Raw genomic sequence first — 19,888 nt, 5'->3', positions numbered from 1 at the left:
AGTGATGGCAATAAAGTCCCCATCTCACTGATTGAGTCTTTATAGCCACCTAACAAAGACTATAATTCTCATGACTGAACCACATATTGTTATTGTAGCTCACTCATTGGGTTATTGTTTCATTAATGGTTTACGCTACCTTGATTGTGTTTCTCTGACAGGGAGACACCAAAGTGGTCTTTTCCTACTAGATTGTCCATGTGCACATCTACCTGAGGACCTTCATACTGATTTTTTTTTCTCTTTTGTCAGAACTTCTGCATAATGAGTGAACTTATCAAGATGTTTTGGGTAATATCACTGACCCATGTGTAAAGCAAAAGTGCTTAAATTGCACAGTGGCCTACTTAATAAATGCCACCAACATTTTATTGATTGTGACCACATAAGTATTTCTGTTCATTTTACCTTGAACTTAACACCAAGTGCACTGTCTCTCAATAAACACTGTTGTTAGAAATTGGGGACTCTAGTTGGCAATTGTTTGCATCTTTGTCCCAGTAGGGACCCTTGCACCGCTCCTTTTATAGGGGATGAAACAAAATTAAGTCAGGAAAAAAAAGATACACAGATCGTTTCAGTCTTAAGAAATGCACTAGGTAGATCCCCTACGAAAAAAGTAAGGACCCCTCTGCAAAGTCCAGTGGAAAGGAACCTAGAAATAAATGAAAAATGGATAAACATGGCATTACATAACAACAATAAACAATGAGACAACAGACTGAAGCAAGCAGCTCTTAATAGCAATGAGATGGAATTAATAAGAATGTGCTCATGGAACATTAATGGATTGGGTGGTAAGATCCAGAATACACATATAGATTCTATAGTGGGACCATGTCAGATTATTTTATTGCAAGAAACATGGGAAACCAATCCATTTCTGTTACACGGATTCACAGGCTACTACAAAAATGCAAAGAAAAGGCAAAGGTTCGGCTGAGCAAGTGGGGGGCAGGCAACATTTATTTCGTACAGGCACACCATGAGCAAGTGGAAGTAGGTAGTACGAACATCCTAATAGTTAAACTGAACTACAAATTAAATAATCAAAAATCTAAATCGTTATATTTGATTAATGTTTATATCCTGCCAACACATAGGAGTAGGGAGGGAACTTGTGCAATTTTGAACATTTTTTTAATTAATAAAATGTTGGAGGATCCGATAGCAGATTTCCTGATTTCTGGAGACTTTAATCTTAACCTCATGTCTCCCCATACAAGAGATGACATAACGCAATTGCAAAATCACCAATGGCTAATTCCCCAGCAGGACTTACGGAAAGAGACTAATTCCACTACGACTAGAATGGGTATACAATTTGTCAATGACATCGAAGCAATGGGACTACAAGTTTTAAACGGTAGATTAAAAACAGATGTGCCACCAGCATACAGTTATTTTGGGCATAACTCAAAATCTAGGATTGATTATACCATGACTTCGGTATATATGTTTCATAACATTACCTCGTACCAACTACAGAAAGTAAATGAGAGTGTCACAATTTCCATTAAACATATTTTTTGTCTAAGTAGTTAATTTTATTTTCACCCTCACAAGAGCACTGCACTTCATCTTTCCCACTCCTTGAGCATCATCTTGGCTAGAGTTTTTTAAGATCCACATCCGCACCGTCACTTGATGGTCTGGGCGGTGATTGGATTAAGTACCAACTCCCATATGACGATACTCCGCCAACAAGGGTGGTCTGATGGGAATTTCTCAGCCAGATATGACTCATTATGTATAGTATGTCGCCTCTATCCTTAGTTTTCTGTACAACAACACACACTTTTTGACCGGGTATCTCTATTTTGTGGTTTGTGACGTTAAGTAGGGGAATGGGATACTAGGTCGGTAAATATTCCCCTTGACCCACTTTAAATAGTGTTATTTGAGTAAATGAGAGTGACCACGCCCGGCAGATAATTACAATGAATATCGGAACGAATACAAATAAAGCATACCAGACTGTTCAGGGCTCCATTGGAACAACTAATTATAAAAAACTGTTCTGGAATGTTGGAAATAAAGAAGAAGTGAATGAACAGGTGGAAAGTCTTTTGGAGGCATGTTTTAAAGACCCAACACCAGAAACAGTGGTAGAGCAATGGGAAAACTTCATAGAGAAGGTGATCAAAACGCAAAATCAAAAACATACAAGAAAGAACCCAAAGTGGAATGAAGAAAATAGGGAAAAGGAAAACTACATAAACCTTCCATATACAACAATGAAATTAATAAAAGACCGAAATAGGATTATTAGGCTAACAAAGAAACCTAGGGTAGAAGCAGAAACACTGATCAAGCTAAAATTATTAAATCAAAATCTGAAGAAACTAATATGGAGTGAAAAAAATCTAGCAAAACAGGCAATTTGGGAAAAGGTATACCACGCTAGCAAGCAAAAGAACCCAAGAGAATTCTGGAAAATTATCAACAGACTTGCTAGACCAAATAAGCATGTGGTCTCAACACCATTAACCGAGCAGGAATGGGAGACTTTCCTAAGGAAGCATCTAAATCAGGATAATACATGGATATGGCAAGCGGAAATGCAAGCCAGGTGCAAAAATGATAACACAGAAACTCCATCCCATCACAACGATACAGTCACATCGATACAAATTGAAAAAGATGAGATAATAAAACTAATGAAAAAACAGAAGGACGGCGCTCCAGGACCGAATGGGATACGGTTTGCACTTTATAAAGAAAATCCAGAACTATGGGCGACTTACTTAGAGAAACTATATAGAGAAGTCATCTTAAAAGGAGTTATACCCAAGTCATGGCGAGGATCCTTAATTACCCCAATCTTCAAAAAAGGAAACTATGCGCTTGCAGAAAACTATAGGCTGATTACTCTGCAAGACACGGAGGCCAGGATTTTATTGACTAATCTTACTAAATGGGTCGGGGAAAGCAAGTTACTGCCTTTGAACCAAACAGGCTTTATAAAAGGCTTGGGGACAACAACAAATATAATGGCTCTAGCTTTGCTTATGGATAAGTCAATTAGAGCTAAGCAAACTCCTGTACCTATGTTTTATTGATTTTAAATCTGCATTTGTCTGTGTCAAAAGAAATGTACTATGGAAAAAAATTGAGAAAATTAAAATTCCAGTGGCCCTTTTGAAATTGATTCATCTCTTATATACTATGACTTGGGTAAGGGTGAGGATGGGGGATAGACAAACACTATCTAAGGAGATTCCAGCAAACAAAGGCCTAAAACAAGGATGTGTTTTAGCCCCCCTCCTATTTAATCTGTTTTTGGCAGACTTAACCAGGATACTGGATGAGGTAAATGCTTACCCCCGAAATTAGCTGATAAGCGTCTCACTAACTTGTTGTATGCGGACGATGTCATACTACTAAGCCACACTAAAGTTGGACTACAGCGCTTAATCACTCAGACTCACATGTATGTGAAGGACAATGGGATGGTGATAAATGAGACAAAAACTAAGATCATGGTAGTAAAAAAAAATAAAAAAATAAAGATAAGATGCAAAAGTAAATGGTTCATGGACAAGACACAACTAGAACAAGTAGAGGTATAAAAATACTTGGGTGTGTTATTCGATGAGAAGGGAAATTACCAACTACAAAAAAAGGACATTCAAAGGAAGACTAATGCATTGACGGCAGCGTTCAGAATTGTACAGAAGTCACTTTCTAGTTTAACTTATGGCCCTCTCCTGACTATCATAGGAGCAAGACTCCTACCAACCATCACATATGGTAGTGAAGCAGCAATGGGTAAGGATACTGAAACCTTGAACAAAGCCATAACAAGAGCATATCGGGCCCTATTTCATCTCCCAGCAAATGCGTCACCCGCACAAGTAAGGCTAGAGTTCGGACTAACTAATCAACAGTATGTAAGGCAAGGTCACTTTATAAAAATCTGGAACCGAATACAAAATGACCATGACAATGGTATATCAAAGCTATTATGGAGGGAAATAAATAATAACGCAAACTCAACCGCATGGCACTACCTTAAGGATGCGATAAGGGAGTTTGCAGTCAAGCCTATTTGGGAAAATAATACAAACAAGGCATCGTTTAAGAAAATAATTAATAAAACGGCAAACCAACTATCCGTTGTAAATGATAAAGCTGTCCTTACAAAGAGAAAACATGCCTGGACAATAATAAATGGGTATAAGAAAAAGGAAATACAGCAATATTTGGAAACACCCTGGACGGAAAGAAATAAACAGGTGTTCCTTAACCCCTTTGATGCTCATGAGGCACAGTTGAGCTGTGCTGATGACGAGCTGAGCTCGTCATGAACAATGGGGATTCTGGCAATGCAGCGCAGAAGGAAAATATCGCTAGCAGCCAAGGTGTTAATGCAAGATTTGGAATATTGCCAGGCCTGTGTCACCGACCACCGTGGGAGAAAGTGGAAACCCAAACGTTATGGAGACTGTGTAACAATGGTGAGGAGAACATTCTCCATCTATTATGTACTTACAGGAGAGAAGAGAATTGCTTAAGCTACCTTTTAATGTACGTGGCATAAGGACTTGCAGGCCGGCCCTGATTAGGTGCCTACATTCGAACGATATAATTTTGAATGCTACCTTTGTAAAGTTCTTCTTGACAGTTAAAAAGAAATTAGGTGAATAACTACTTTTAATATGTAAATTATTACGCAACCCGAATGAATTTATATAGATATAATGGTATTTTAAGTGATTTTATTTTAACATAGCTTTTATCGTTTTCTAGTTTTAGATGTGTAATATTGTAAGATTTTAAATAATCAACACAATAAAGATTACTTACCACTGCTCAGTGAAACACAAAGTGGAAGCCACCAAGTTTTTACAGTGGCAGCTCTGCTGCTACAGTGGAGGACTCCCACCCCAGTACTCTTTGAACAGAAATTATAGAAAACTAAAATGATAATAACTAGCATTATTATCATTTTACTTGTACTTTCCTGTTACAGGGTGGGCAGAGCTGGGCAGAGCTGGACTGCCAGAGCAGAGCAGGGGAGGAGTGGTTTGCCCACTGCGAGGAAGGAAGCAGAAAAAGCCAGAAGTCAGGCGAGACAAGCAGACAGAGATCGCTCTCTGAGTCTGACTCCAGCCTCAGCCCCCCAGAGCATCACAGGCGTTCCACCAAAGTCCTGGTCCCAGGAAGGGGGACAGGACGAAGTGCCAGTACTTGTTTTGTTCCCTCAGCTGCACCCCCGTAGCAAGCAGCTGCAACTTGGGGCAAAGGTATTTACAGAACCCCAGAGTGGGGCTCACCAGACACAGTAGTGCCAGTGCCATTTTCCATTGGGGGCCATTTCGTTAGGTGGGAAAGGGGGTGAGTGCACCCCATGCCCCAGCGCATTTGCTCACTTTGTGTTTGCTGCCGATGCAGCCAGAGGGCCCTTTGAGAGGTCCCCCTTAGCACCCTGACTTTTTGGACATAGGGCAGTGGGGGCCACAGCGAAAGGCCAGTTGGCCTGGGGGTCAGTTGTGTGTACTGGAAGGGCGCAAGGCCCTAAGGGATGGCATAATGTGTTTGTTGGGTTGCTTATGCCTATGGTGATGCCTACTGCTAGTGCCTAATGTGGTTTATGCCTGATAAGATGCATATGGTGTTTTATGCCTAGTGTCAAGCTATAAGGTTTTAGGATGACTGCCAAATGTAATTCATGCACCATGATTGTTGCATAATGTGTTTATGCTGGTGAGGCCTATTGCGTAATGTTGTGTCTTACATTTACTTACCTGTTCTGATGGTTCTGACTGTGACTCAATTGGCTTGGTCTTGTATATAATCCCCTGTAAATATTGCCTAGTGCTGTTTGGCACAGTGTAAATATGTGATTAGGTTTCTAATGTGTTTATGATAATACAAAGGGTATTTTTGTTAGAACCTTGTATGGAGTTTGTTTTGTAGTGTGCCTAGTGTGTTGCTGCTGTGTGTGTGTGTTGCGCATAAGCTTTACACATTGCCTGTGGGATAAGTCTGACTGCTTATGCCAAGCTACCAAGCTGGTGAGCAGGGATTCTCTTCAGCTTGTAACTCCCTTGCCCTGACTAGAGAGGTGGTTTTGTCCTGGCTTAGGAGCAAGTCCTAGCCAACCAGAAATCCCTTTTCTAACACTGCAGCAGAGCCTTCAGAGGGCCTGTCAGTGGAAACTCTACGTTTCACATACTTTTGAATAATAAGGGAATATTGCAAGTCTAGTGGAGCAGGAGCCCTGTCAATATATGCTGTTGTAACAAGCTTTATTTCGATATAGTTCATATCTTAAAAAGCAGTACAGATAGATAAAAACAATAAAAAGTCAGTGCATGGATAATAAACATACAATTCATAGTACAAGTGGCATGAGTAGTATACATAAAAACAATCTAAAATAGATATTAAACAAGGTACAAAAGTCTGGTGGATCTAATACGCCATGCCCAACCCAGAAATTTAGCCAAGCCACATGCAAACAGGGGCAGAGGATCCAATTTTAAAATTCGTAGGGCCTCCTTATGTGATCTAGTACCAAGCTCTCTACAGAGTGGCTTCAGCCATCTGCGGCGTAGGACTGCATAGGCCGGGCATTCGAACAATAAGAGGGAAACTGACTCTGTCCTATTCACATAGAAAGGACAAAAGGGAGTTGTCTGCGCCGGAACCTTCCAACTGGCTGTCAGTTGCCCCACTGGAAGAAAACCTACCCTGAATTTAAAGTATAGAGCCCTATCCCAGGATTTTAGGATGATATCCAGGTACGGTTCGCAAAAATGCACCTCCTTGACCAAAAGAAATTCCACAGTGGTCTTACAAAAATTGGCCTTGCTGTTTCTGCCATCAATCACCCAACTCCAATATAACTTCTTCAGGATTGACTTGGGCGGGGCAGTTCTAGTAATCCAGGCGTCTTCAAGGCCCAGGTCAATAAGGAGGCGCTTAACTTCCCTTAACCAACGAACCTTAGACCAACCAATGCGTTAGAAGAACTTCTTTTAAACCCTCTGCGTAACTGGACAATTCTGGGACTCTCCAAATGCGTGTCCACAAAATAAGAGGACGCAGCCTCGCCTGATCACTAATGGGCCAAGTGCCCATATCTAAAAGAAGTGGGAGAGTTGGTGTACTATAAGGGAGGCCCATGAGGTCTTTGTGGAATTTATTTTCTGAGCGGGACTATTGATCCACATTCTGCACACCCCAGAGTTTTGCCCCATACAAAGCTGCACTAACAGCTCTTGCCCTGTAGATGTCAAGTACCGGTGCAATGGGTTTAACCTCATTGCTGCTAAGGAGATTTTACTGGTGTTCTGGATCCTTTGAAATGGGTGTGGTCATGACGGAACGGTTCCGTCATGAGCACAGCTCAACTGATGCTCATGACGGAACCGTTCCGTCATGAGCATTGAAGGGGTTAAGGGATGAGGCACGTTGTTCCTTGAGGAGGGCCCCCACCACCCTCTTATGGGTCAGCAACATCTTTTGTTGATGGCATTCCCAACTCATAGAGTCACAGAGGCGAATGCCTAGGTAATCAAACTCCTTGACCCTCTCGAGTGGAGCTGATTCCAAGGTAGGTGGATTAACGGTCTTCTTCGGGGGGTTTAAGACCAGGAACTTAGTCTTCCCTGTATTTATAACTAGTCCCCTTGAATCACAAAATGTCTTAAAACTAGTTAGGAGGCTCTGCAGGCCTGCTGGGGTTTTGGAGATCAGGAGGGTATCATCTGCAAATAGGAGGGTAGGTATTTTCCTGCCAGCCAGGGAGGGTGCATCTGCTGGATGTTGTACCAAATGCTCCACCACTCCGTTAACATACAATGAAAACAGAGTGGGGGCTAGCACACATCCCTGGTGGACACCTCTATTTACAGGAATTCGTGGTGTTTTTTGTCCCTGGTTACTGCACCTGATCTGCGCAAAATTATCTTCATGTAACTTTATCAGCATGTTAAGTGGTGTATGGGGGAATACCCAATGCATCAAGTACACTCCAGAGTTGGTTACGTGGGACCAGGTCAAAGGCAGTCCGAAGATCTATAAATGCATGGTACAGACTGCCTTTGCCCAGTACAACCACTTTCCAAAAAAGCATCATTAACCGGAATGATTGCTCAATGGTCCCCATACCAGTTCTAAAGCCAGCCTGGAAGTCTGAGAGAATTTGCTTCTCCTCTACCCACTGTAAGACCCTTCCTAGAACAACTTTGCCTGCCACCTTCTGTGTGGAGTCCAAAAGGCTTATAGAGCGATAATTAGCTGGGTCGTCCCGACTCCCTTTCTTGAAGATCTGGACGACCTCTGCGCCCTTCCATGAGTCCGGGAGAGGCCCACCAGCCAAGCCAGCATTCAGTAGGGAAGCAATGAGTCTCCCCCACTCATCTGGATTAACCCGAAGCAGGTACCCCGGAAGGCCATCAGGGCCCGCTGCCTTGTTTAAAACAAGGCACTTAACCGCCCCAACTACTTCCTCAGGTGAAAAGAGTATTTCCTCATTAGGCTCCGTGCATTCTATGAGGGGCTGTTCCATCAGGGTAGCAACAGGACCCACAGGCAGTGTATAAAGCTGGGAGAAGTGGTCAAACCACACTCCCCCAGCTATATTACATGTTATCAGCGAGTCAACAAGTCCCAAAATCCCTTGTAATCCTTCCTTGAGCTAGCCACCTTCAGATCGTTCCAAAACTGGTTCTCATGCTCAACCCTTGCCTTAGATAGAACCCTTCTATATTTTCTCCTAGCAAGGCTAATCAGGTCACCATCCTTGGCTGTCACCGCTTTAATTAGCTCCCTTTTGGCAACACGGCAGGCAGTAGAGAACCAACTCGCATTACCCATGGGTCCCCCTCTTGCGTTGCCCCTTGTGCCTACAGGGCGAACCACAAGCAATTCACCTAACGCGTTGGTGGTTTCAGCAAACAAGGTTGGAACATCATGCTTGCTGAATCCAGGGGAGTCTAAACGCAACATAGTATTAGACATTATGGATTTTACTTCCAAGATATTTCCCTCGTTGACAGCAATTTTGTTCAATTTCAGACGCCTACCACAATTGGAAGGGCGTACTTCGTGCGTTGTTTTCCATACGTGTGGGGTTGTGGCTGAGATCGCTCCCGTCCAGGGAGGGGACAGGGTCAGAACTAGGGGGTTGTGGTCACTATCAATAGATGGTAAAACCACCATGTCTGTCAGGTAAGCCCAAATCCTGTAGTTCAAGAGAATGTAGTCGATTTGTGAGGAGTGGCCCTCTCTATTAAATGTATGTGCCCTGGAGGAGTCTGACTTTGATCTACCATTAGTTGCCCTAAAGCCATATTCCAGGCAAAGGGCATTAAGGTCAATGGCGCTTTGGGTCCAGCTTCTAATAGGTGGTAAAGTGAGGGGGGTGATGCCTCTCCTAACATTATCTTCCCTGGTGCCCAATATATCCTCACTAGCAAGGGGTTCAAATGTACAATTGAAATCCCCAGCTAGTAGACAAGGGAATCAGCACCACAAGATCCGAGTCCCTCCTCGATGCCCGTAAGGGACAGCATAGATGTACCACCCCTTGACCCTCTGACATAGATGTTAAAGACTTCAAGCTTCCTCCCCCCACCTGGCCCTCTGACTAATATTCTCTGCAGGTCAGATGATTTGGTTGGTATAGACCTGATGTTTAAACCCAGGGAGACACTAGCCCAAATTAATAGGCCGCCAGACTATTCCCTCCAGGCGATTGTAACGTGGGCACAAAGTAGGTTTTATAACCCACCTTGTGGCGTGGTTCCAAGCACCAGGTTTCCTGGAATAAGCAGATCCCGAAGGATTCGACAAAATGAATTCCATTCAGGTATGTCGATATTCCGTGCAAGGCCCGCTATATTCCAACTGACCACCTTCAGGGCTGCACCACCAGCTCCTCCCAACCCTGACATGTGATCAATCACAGGAGGGTCAAGAGTAGTGCTAGGAGCCTTATCCATGAATAAAGATAGGGATTTCCCCCCGGAGACCTCCGGGAGGGGCCGGGCAAGCTCCACCCCGAGATTAACGTCAGTAGTGAGTTGGAGCTACTACCGGGAGTACCTTCATTTCGACTTACTACATCCGATGGCGGTGGCACCAGAGGAGTCGGCACAACTTGGGGCAAGCTGCATGATTCGTGCACCACCCTTTGTAAGGGATTGTTCGTCGCACCCTGTTCAACTGATACTGCCAGGCACATCTTATCGCTAGTATGCTTCGGGACTGGGTCAAAATCTAAGGTGCTGGTCACTCCCCCCCGAACCCTTTTCTGTGCTTACAGGTAGGTTACTTTTTCCTATGTTACACCTAGTCAGCATGGGTTCAGTGCCAGATGTAGGGGATATACCTTCAGAGCTGGTTAAACAAACTATCTTCGGGGTAAGTCAATCCACTTCTTCAAGGCAACTGAACCTGTTGAAGGTTGGTGCCCCATTCCACCAACTGTGGTTGCCTTGCCAGCCATCTCCAGCCCCTCCCCGAACATGGTGTCTAGCCAGTGACCAGTTCCCCCCATGGTTGGAACTTGTCCGCGGAGGGTAAAAGAAAGTGAGTGGTCTAACTACAATAGACGAGTTAACACCATAGGTGTTCCATGAGCATATGTGGTGTACCGTGTTTGGATCTTCAAATGAGACAACAATAAAATCGCCTGGGATGGATTTATATGAGGGGCCTATCCATGGCACCCTTCGCACCATTAAGATTTTACTTCTCAGGTGATTGGGTAACGGCCTGTTTTCATTCAGCCAATGAGTTACCTTATTTCTCAGTGACCAAAAATTTTCTTGGTAATGGTTGCCAATTTCAGGTACCCTAGCACTACTACATACGGCCTTGCATCTGGGGGAAGATCTATAAAGCCCTCAAGATGTTTCTCTATAATTTGAGGCCCCTGTAGGTTAGTTTGATGGGCCTTAGCTTCTTTCACCCTCGGGGCAGCGGCTTCTTTTTGGGGTGGTAACGATTGTGCAGGCATTTGCTTAGGTGCCTTCGCTGAAGGTTTAATATCTTTGAGATCGTAAGCCTTTGAACGAGGTTTAGGTATTGGTTTAACTAGAGGTAGTGTTGATGGAATAACAGTAGGTGCCGGTGCGATTTTATCATCACCGGGTGGGCTATTTGGTTTATTTTCCTCTAAACTAAGGCTTGCTAGGGTTAAAATGCTCTTTTCTACCTCAAGCAGGTGATTTTCTATACGTGATAATCTAATTGCATGGGGGGTTAGGAGCTTTTTTAGAGTTTCCCATACAATTTTCAAAAATTCCTCATCTCTTCCCTCTACCTCACATGCAGGTACCCCACCCTTCACAGCACCAGTTTGTGAGTCATGCTCCCCTTCTGTAACTTCCAGATTGACCTCATCTGCATTCAAGCGTTTTTTTTCGACGCTTGGGAGCGCCTGGACTGGCACACCGACCCCACCTTCAACGATAGACTTCCTGCCATTAAAATACTGAGCCTTTGCAACTTTAGCCTTCTTCCTAGAATAGGCAGATGTGGTATTACGCTTTCTTTTTTGGACTGCACCCTCATTGCTGACACACAAATTGCTCCCACACACCCCATTTACTTTAGGAGTTATCTCAGTAGGTATCCCCAATTCTAAATCCATTACATCCAAAGATAAACTCTGGTTGGTTGGTGGATGAACTGACCCTGGGATAGTATCTGGCGTGGGTGGAATTATGTCTAGGGTATGGTGGATGTCCGCCTGGTAATAATTGATACTGGGCCAGTCAAATGCTCAGGAGTTTTAGCAGATGCGATGTGCCCTAAGGATGATTTCTTAGACATAGCAAGATCCTGGGACAATCTTCTAGCTGCATCTAATTCTATAGAAACTCTCTGTTGCATTTTAGTAATTTCCACATCAATGGCAGTACTGGTCCTAGTTATAAAATCGTCGAGAGTCCCATTCAATAGCTTCCCTCCTTTGGCAGCCCTGCTACGGCTTTCTCGTGTATACATTATTCCTGGGGTCCCACCAAAAACTAATAAACAAAGAACAATGTCAATGGAACAAAGCTGTGACCAAAGGAGGTGGCCCAGTCCGGTCTCACTTGGTCTCTAACGGCCTCAAACGGCCCGCCCTTTGCCCGGGCTTTGCCCCGTGCTCCGTCCCGCGTCGCGGAGAGCCTGGTCTGCTCTTGTAGCCCGCGGCAGGCGGGGGGCGTGGCCGCTGCGGGAACAGGTGTTTCCAATGCCTCGCAGTCCCGCAGAGGTAGAGGAACAAACAGCGGCACTCCTGAGGTGCGGGTGCGGCACTTGTGAACGTTCGTTGGAAGCCCCTGCAGCAGTGTCAGCAAAGCTCCTAATCCTCCACAGATCCCGACTGTAGGTTTTTTCTGGAAGTGAGTGGCACCCGTGAAGCGGGTGCTGCGAAAAGTTATGGTTGCGGCAGGCAAGGGGGCATGGCCGCTGCGGGAAGAGGTTTTCCTGGAAGTGAGTGGCCATATATATATATGCCGAGGTTTCCTGTCTGTCAAACTCTGAATACCCTCATAGTCCTGAAGATAAATTTGAACTTTCAAATTCTATGACCATGCGTTGACATACTGTTCAGCTTTTTGATGAATCACAAGGAAACATTATTTTCATGATAGCAAATCTATGTGAGGTGTTCAATTTCCTCCTATTTTTCTTGTCAAAGATGTTTTGGTTTGACCAGCTTCTTCTTCTTAAAGTATGACCTGCTGAGATGTTTAAGGCTTCATCATAAAAGAGATGACAATCTTGATAAAGATGGGAATGACAAATGTCTTGTGAGTCCAACGAAACGGAATGTGATGTACAACCATTACACTTAATAAAAATGAAAAAAGACCGGATGTTCCTGGACTTATATGCATGGCTCCTTCCTTAAATCAAGAAGGAGACACTGCAGTTACTTGAAATATTGAGGGGCATATTTACAATAAAGTGGCGAAACGTGACGTTCAGCCAAGAAGGCTAACAACATGCTTCTTCACTTTAGAAATGCAGGGCTGCACCATATTTACTAGAATATGGTGCAGCCCGGCGTTTCCCCCTGCGCTTGTGCTAACTGTAGCTGCCTAGCGCCAACGCAGGCACCCTTGCACCATAGTGCCAGGGTGTCTGTGTTGAGGAGAAGATTGTTTATATGCAGTAGGTTCCCCTTCCTACATATAAACTATCGGTAAATGCTGTTTTGTAACTTCTATATGTGCTGCTTAATGCAGCACACTTTGTAGTTGCAAAATGGCATTTTTTTTTAAATGACTGTTTATGTGCAGGAAGGGGGGCATTCCTGCACATACACAATCATTGGAGTTTTGTTGTTTCTGTGTGTGGTGCACAATAGAGCACACATGGAAACAGCAAAAACGAGGAGAAATAAATAATTTTTCCTTGTTTCACCTGTTTAAGACCAGGCTTTCATTGGTCTTAATTTGGGTGCTCCTATTTACACTTTTCTTGTAAATAGGGGGCAGCTTCAACCTCAATGGGTGTTGGGGTGGAACATCAACCACAACACACATTGCCTGCCCCTTTCACGCTAAGTGTAGCGTGAAAGGGGGCCTTATTTACAAGGCAGTGTTAAGCCGCGTTAAGTGGCTTACCGTTGCCTTTTAATAAGACGAAGGTCCTATTGCCACCACAATGTCACTAACAGAGACGTTGTGGTGGCGATAGGGGCTTGTAAAAATGCCCCTACGTTTGCCTCACCAATGGACTTTAACTAGATGGCCTGGTTTCCTAACTCTTTATAAAAGAAAGAATTATTTAAAACTGTAAAAACAGTAGGAGGAGCCTTATGCACAGGGTGATTGGTGGTGTGTTTGTTGCAAGAGACATTCACACCAATGCAAACCAAAATTCACTTTTAGAGAACCCACTTTACCAACTACATTTTTAAGTGCCTTCAATTTTTTAAACTAGCAGTCTTTGGAGAAATGTTCATATAAGTACTTTAACTGTTCAAAGTTCCCTAGTGACATCTTGAAAATGGAATGCGTGTTTTCGCAACAGAGCAGTCACTTTCTACCTCTTTAGGTGATGTGATGGTCAGTACTCTTACTACATCTCCCTGAATCGCCTGTCAATCACGTAGGTCAGAGCTATGTGTTCCCAGTCTGGATCAATATCATGACAAGGAATGTGTAATTATGTTCCAGAGTTTAGAAGACACCAGCAGGGCTCAAGAATGTCACATATAATTTCGAAACAAGTTGAAACATTTCTATGAACTTGACCAGTCTTGGGGGCACATTTACAAGTCCCTATCACCACCATAATGTCCCTTTTAGTGACGTTGTGGTAGAAAGAGGGGCTTTGTCTTATTTACAAGGCCGCGTTAAGCCACTTAATGTGGCTTAACGCTGCCTTGTGAATAAGGCACCCTTTCAAGCAGTAATAGCATGAAAGGGGCTGGCAATGGGTGATGTGGGCGTTTCACCGCAACACCCATTGATTTTTACGCTGCCTCTCTTTTACAAGGGCAGGGTAAATAGGAGGCAGCACCAAAATTAAGATCAGGGAAAAACCTGGTCTTAAACAGGCAAAATGAGGAGAAATGCTTTATTTCTCCTCGTTTTTGCTGTTTCAATGTGTGCTGTGGTGAGCAGGACACATAGAAGCAGCAAAACGCTAATTATTGTTTATGTGCAGGAAGGTGTTCCTTCCTGCACATAAGCAATCATTTAAAAAAAGGCATTTTAAATTTAAATCAATCGGAAACTTTATTTCTATTCGTAAAAATCATAAAAGTAATTACAAAATACATTTTGAGGCCAGATAAAACAATACATCGGATCTCTGTAGTGGGCACATATTACTTAGCATAATTATATAGTAATCTTCTTAAAACAATAAATAAGTTAAAAGCACTCTAAAACACACCCATGATAGGCTGCCTGGGTTAACATTCTATGTTTGGTCGTGAAAAAGGGAGCATCAAAGCTATACAGTGAAATACGTAATGCCCTATACAATAAAATACATACTACCGCTTGATAAAAATGGGGGCATCGGACAAACAGGGACCTTTATCTGTGTCTCCTTTCGGTTCATCGGATCACCCACACCCAGCCCAGGAACTTTGCAGTAGCAATCACAGTGAGACCTTCTGCTATTGTTATAAGGATTCTAAAGGCCTCACTACTGGACCTGGTGCCCAGAGCAATACATATTGGTTTCAACCAACATCTCCTGGGTTTACTGTATGCTGGGCAAACAAAGACCATTTGTCCCAGTGATTCAATCATGTCTGGACAGAAGTGGAAATTACTAGTATTAGTATCAGAATTACACCACTTAAAGGTAAAAGCATTGGTAGGTAAAGATCCCACCCTATATTGGTGGAATAGTTTCCTGTTCCGTGCTGATGTAATCAAATCCCAATAAATTCTCAAGTTTAGGTTCATGTTTTATATCGAGAAAAGCCTTGGACAGAGTAAGGCTAGAGGAAGCTGCAAACCTTCTTGTGTTAATCCAATGCCAATGAGCAGCCTTTAACTCCGCTTTTCTTGGAAATGTAGTTCTGGCTGGGGAAGTCCACAACCGGCTCAACCCCAACTCACAGAGGATATTTTTTACATGGCTAAACCACTCAATGTTCTTATTTAAGTCTAAATCCCTGACTTATAACAGAGCCAGGGCAAAGTGCGCTAGCTCAGGAGCTACCCACAGTCTCCTCCAATATACTACTAGTCTATAATGTTCCACATCCCTGATTGAATGGCATCCCAAATCTAAGAAAAGAGGAGCCAGTGGGGTGGATTTGGGAAGGCCAGTTAAGGATCTTAAAATGTTATTCTGGCCCACCACTAAAGAGTCCAGGTTAGCATATCCCCACAGATATACAGGGGCTATGGGTTTGGTGTGGGAACATCTATGCTCCTTGAGTAAAGCACCCGAGAGTTGAGAATGTCTCACCGTAAGGCAGTCTATTTGTGGCTTCCAAGTTAGTTTTCTGTCCAGAGTTACCCCCAGGTAAGAAAAAATTGTCGTTTGTTCTAGGGCCCCTTCCTTCATTCTAAGCTCTCCGATGACTTTATTGGTGTTCTGTAGGACCATAAACTTCGTTTTGTCTACATTGACAACGAGATCATGGTCCACACAGAACTCCTCAAATCTTGAGAGGGCACGTTGAAGGCCCTGTCTCGTTTTTGGAATAAAGAGAGTGTCATCGGCGAACATTAGAAGTGGGATCTTGATCCCAGCTAGTTTCGGGGCATCTGTGGGGAAGTCCTCAAAGTATTCCAATACCCCATTTATATATATTGAGAAGAGGGTGGGTGCCAGGATGCACCCTTGTCTCACACCCTTCTCAACCGGAAACTTTTCTGTGGTGCTTCCCACCATATCCCATCTAACCTGAGCATAATTGTCCATGTGTAATTTGACAACAAAGGCCAGGATATCCAGTGGCATACCCAACTTTAAGAGGCTGCGCCACAGCTTGGAATGTGGTACCAAGTCAAATGCTGACTTGAAGTCCACAAAGTCGGCATAGATGGTGCCTCGCCCCAGGGTTACAGTGCGCCAGTAAATAAGAATAAACCTTAGGACCTGGTCCACTGTACTAATGCATTGCGGGAACCCTGCCTGTAGGTCATAGAGGATATGACATTCCTCCACCCAGGCTTGAATTCTACCTAACCCCAACCTAGCTGATACCTTTTGGATGCAATCAATTAGGCTTATCGGCCTGTAGTTTCCCGGTAATGAGCAATCCCCTTTTTTAAAAATGGGAAGAATTACTGCACCTGCCCAGGTGCTAGGCATCGCTGCTCCCTTAGCAATTGCGTTCATAAGGAGCTGAATGTATGATACCCAATTATCCAGATCTTGAAGAAAAAGATCTGCGGGATGCAGTCAAGGCCGGGGGCCCCACTTTTGGGGCCTGGAGAAGGGCGTCTTCCACTTCTTTCTTGGTTATGCATAGGACTAGCGAAGAGGACGGCATTAGGAAAATATCTTTGGCGTCTGCAACGGAGGAGAACTGGCCTTTGTAATGACGGACCCACTGGTCTAGTTCCACATGATTCATAGGAACTTTCCCAGGGTCCCCGCTCCCCCCACTTTACCAGGTGCCAGAATGCCATCAAATCTCTCCCAGAGCATGCTTTAAGCAGTTCAGCCCAATGGGCTTCGTCCCATTCCTTTTTGGCCTGGGATTGCACTACCTTATATGCCAACCTTTTCTCTTTTATAATGTCCATTGCTTTGGTCCTAATTGCAGCCGCAAGGGTTCTGTAGGCCTTGCGACACGAGGAGTTGTACCAAACTGCAGCCTTATAACATGGGGATTTGGAAACTTTTTTATTTTTAGTAATAAAAAAACTTTTGAGTTTTATAAAAAAATGCTCATGTGCCTGGCCGATTCTATCTAAGTGTGCGTCATGCGCAGCGTCGGCCTGGAGAGTGGCTATAGTCGTAGCTACCAAATTGCTCATTTGTTTCACTTTCTCTGGATTGAGGGCCACCTTAGCCCAATTAAGGCGTCTTGTGTCATTTGACAGTTGCTCTTCTACGAAACCTACACATGGTAATGACCCGTCTGCATGGTTTAAATTCAGATGCCGCAAGGCCAGTAGCAGAGGATTATGGTTGCTTTCTGGTTGTTCGCAGACCATCATGTCTAACCGTTTGGCCAGAGCTCCTTGTTGATAATGAAATAGTCTATACGACTGGAACAATGCCCACTGATATAAGTTGGGACCCCTGTTTTATCAGATTTCGTACGACCATTGGCTGCTCTCAGCCCATGTTCCAGGCAAAATACTTTTAATTGTAGTGTTGCCCTAGTTTTGCAAGGGAGGGATCGACCACTGTTCATCCTCCTCTACACTGAAATCCATATCATCAAAATCTAAAGGTTCATAGGTACAGTTAAAATCTCCAGCTATTAGTATGTTATTCTGGCCTCTTTGGTTTGTTGAAAAAACATCAAGAAGGAAGGGCTAAAGTGTTTGAGGCCTACCCACCTTGCAAGCCCCTAGAATAAACATTAATGAGTAAAATATCTGGGAAGTTTCCCTGAAATAGCCTAACGAGGAGAATATCCCTATTGTCAATAAAGATTTCCTCTAACTTACATTGTTGAAGCTGCCTGACCCAGATTATCAGTCCCCCTTTGGGTCTTCCCGATCACCCTTTTCAGCAGTTTTAATAAAATGTATGAAACCTGGGCAAAAGACTTGATCCACTGCCCACGTCTCTTGAATGGGGCTTCCTCCAAACCTTATCACCTGAGAATCAACATCCACTGTGTTAGAGTTACCTAGGTAAACCAGACCACCGTCGAATGCCCTACTGCTACCAGACAACCCCAGAATTGTACTCAGCAATACACCAAGGTTTTGAAGAGAGGGTGCCCCATAGCTTTTGGTGGGGTCCAATGCTAGATTGCCCTCAACTTGGTCGGCCACGGGGGATAGGGTCTTTTTGAATAAAGATGGGGGGCCCAGTCAGTCTATCTCCTCCAAATTTGTGAATGACTCAAATCTGTTGTGAATAGGTACGGTGTACTCATACATAACCGATGAGTTAGAGCCCTACGGTCTGCCCTTCCCGTTATCAGTGGGGCACCTTTTAGTAGAAAAACCCTAGGGGTAGAATATTAATACTTTCCCTATTCAAATGCCTTGTACCTGCCCTGTCAAGAATCGTTTTCACTATCTGAAGGGACCCAAAATTCAACACCACACAATTACCTCTACAGGTTTTAGTGGACTTCCCTATCCAAGCGATCCTGCTTGTCATTTTAAACTCTTGGAATAGTCGACTACACAACCCTGTTATGGTGTTTAAATGGTGAAGAGCCTTGTTCCTAAGTGAAACCCAGTGTTCCTCAGTTCCAAGTTGTAAGGGGGGGAACGTTAGAGAGTATGATGGTGCATGGTGTGGCGTCAGGGAGTACATTAAGCCGGTCGTTACGATTTTGACTATCAAAGCCTCCCCAAGACAGCCCTTTATTTAAACCCCCAGGTGGTTCCCTCCTAGTGCTCTCATTTGCTTGTAAAACAAGCGTAGTACCTGTGGTTTTGAAGGGAACTTGTACAGCAGCATTAGTGCAGGTACTAACAACAGCTGGGGGCTGGTTTAGTACAGGAACTGTTATCCCGGTGGAATCAATGGAGCCACTAGACATTCCATTTGATGGGATGGGTTTTGGAAGGGAACGCTGGTGCTCTATTTTACTCAGTCTAGATTCTATGTCAGAGAGTTTTGATGATAGAGGTTTAAGCATGGCCAATAGTTTTTCTTCAAACTTAACTAAAAAACGATCTTCCAGATCAGATGACACCTGCCTAATGCAGGCCTGTGAACTAATGTCTGATGGGCTAGATAGGTTTGAAGCTGCAACCTCATGGGCGCAACCTTTCTTGCCATGGGCCGCCCCTCTAGTTTTTGCCACTTTGCTGGCCTGGTGTGTAGTAAGTGGCAACCCTCCCGCTTTCCTTTTCTTGGTTATGACAGTAACAGTAGCATCACCCTCCCTTTCCTTTGCCTGGGTTAGCCGTTGCTGGCGAGTGAGAATCTTAGCTGGGGAGGAGGGAGTAGGGGTGGGGGCCCTGGCTGTAGTGGATAAATCATCTAATGGTGCTATTGATGACATGGGGGCCGATTGCAAGGTTGAATCGACAGATAGATCCGAAGATAACATGGGGCCAGCTAGGAAAGCTCCAGTGGAGGCTCGACGATGATCTAAAGAGAGCCTCCTTTGGGTGAGCTCAATGTCATGAATAAGAACAGATTCTGCCTGTGTAAGAAAAGCATAGAGTTCCTACAACCCCTGAGCTCCCAGCCCCCTTGTGGTTGCCCTTGCTCATTGTTAACAATTATCAGTATGGACAAGTACTAAAAAAGAAGAAAACAAACAGACAACAATTCAAGTTAAAGTTCAAAGTCACTAACCAAGTCC

The sequence above is a fragment of the Lissotriton vulgaris genome, chromosome 2_1 (genome assembly GCF_964263255.1).
Source record: "Lissotriton vulgaris chromosome 2_1, aLisVul1.2, whole genome shotgun sequence".
NCBI lineage: Eukaryota > Metazoa > Chordata > Amphibia > Caudata > Salamandridae > Lissotriton > Lissotriton vulgaris.
The sequence above is the reverse complement of the archived record's forward strand: the minus strand, read 5'-3'. Positions refer to the sequence as shown.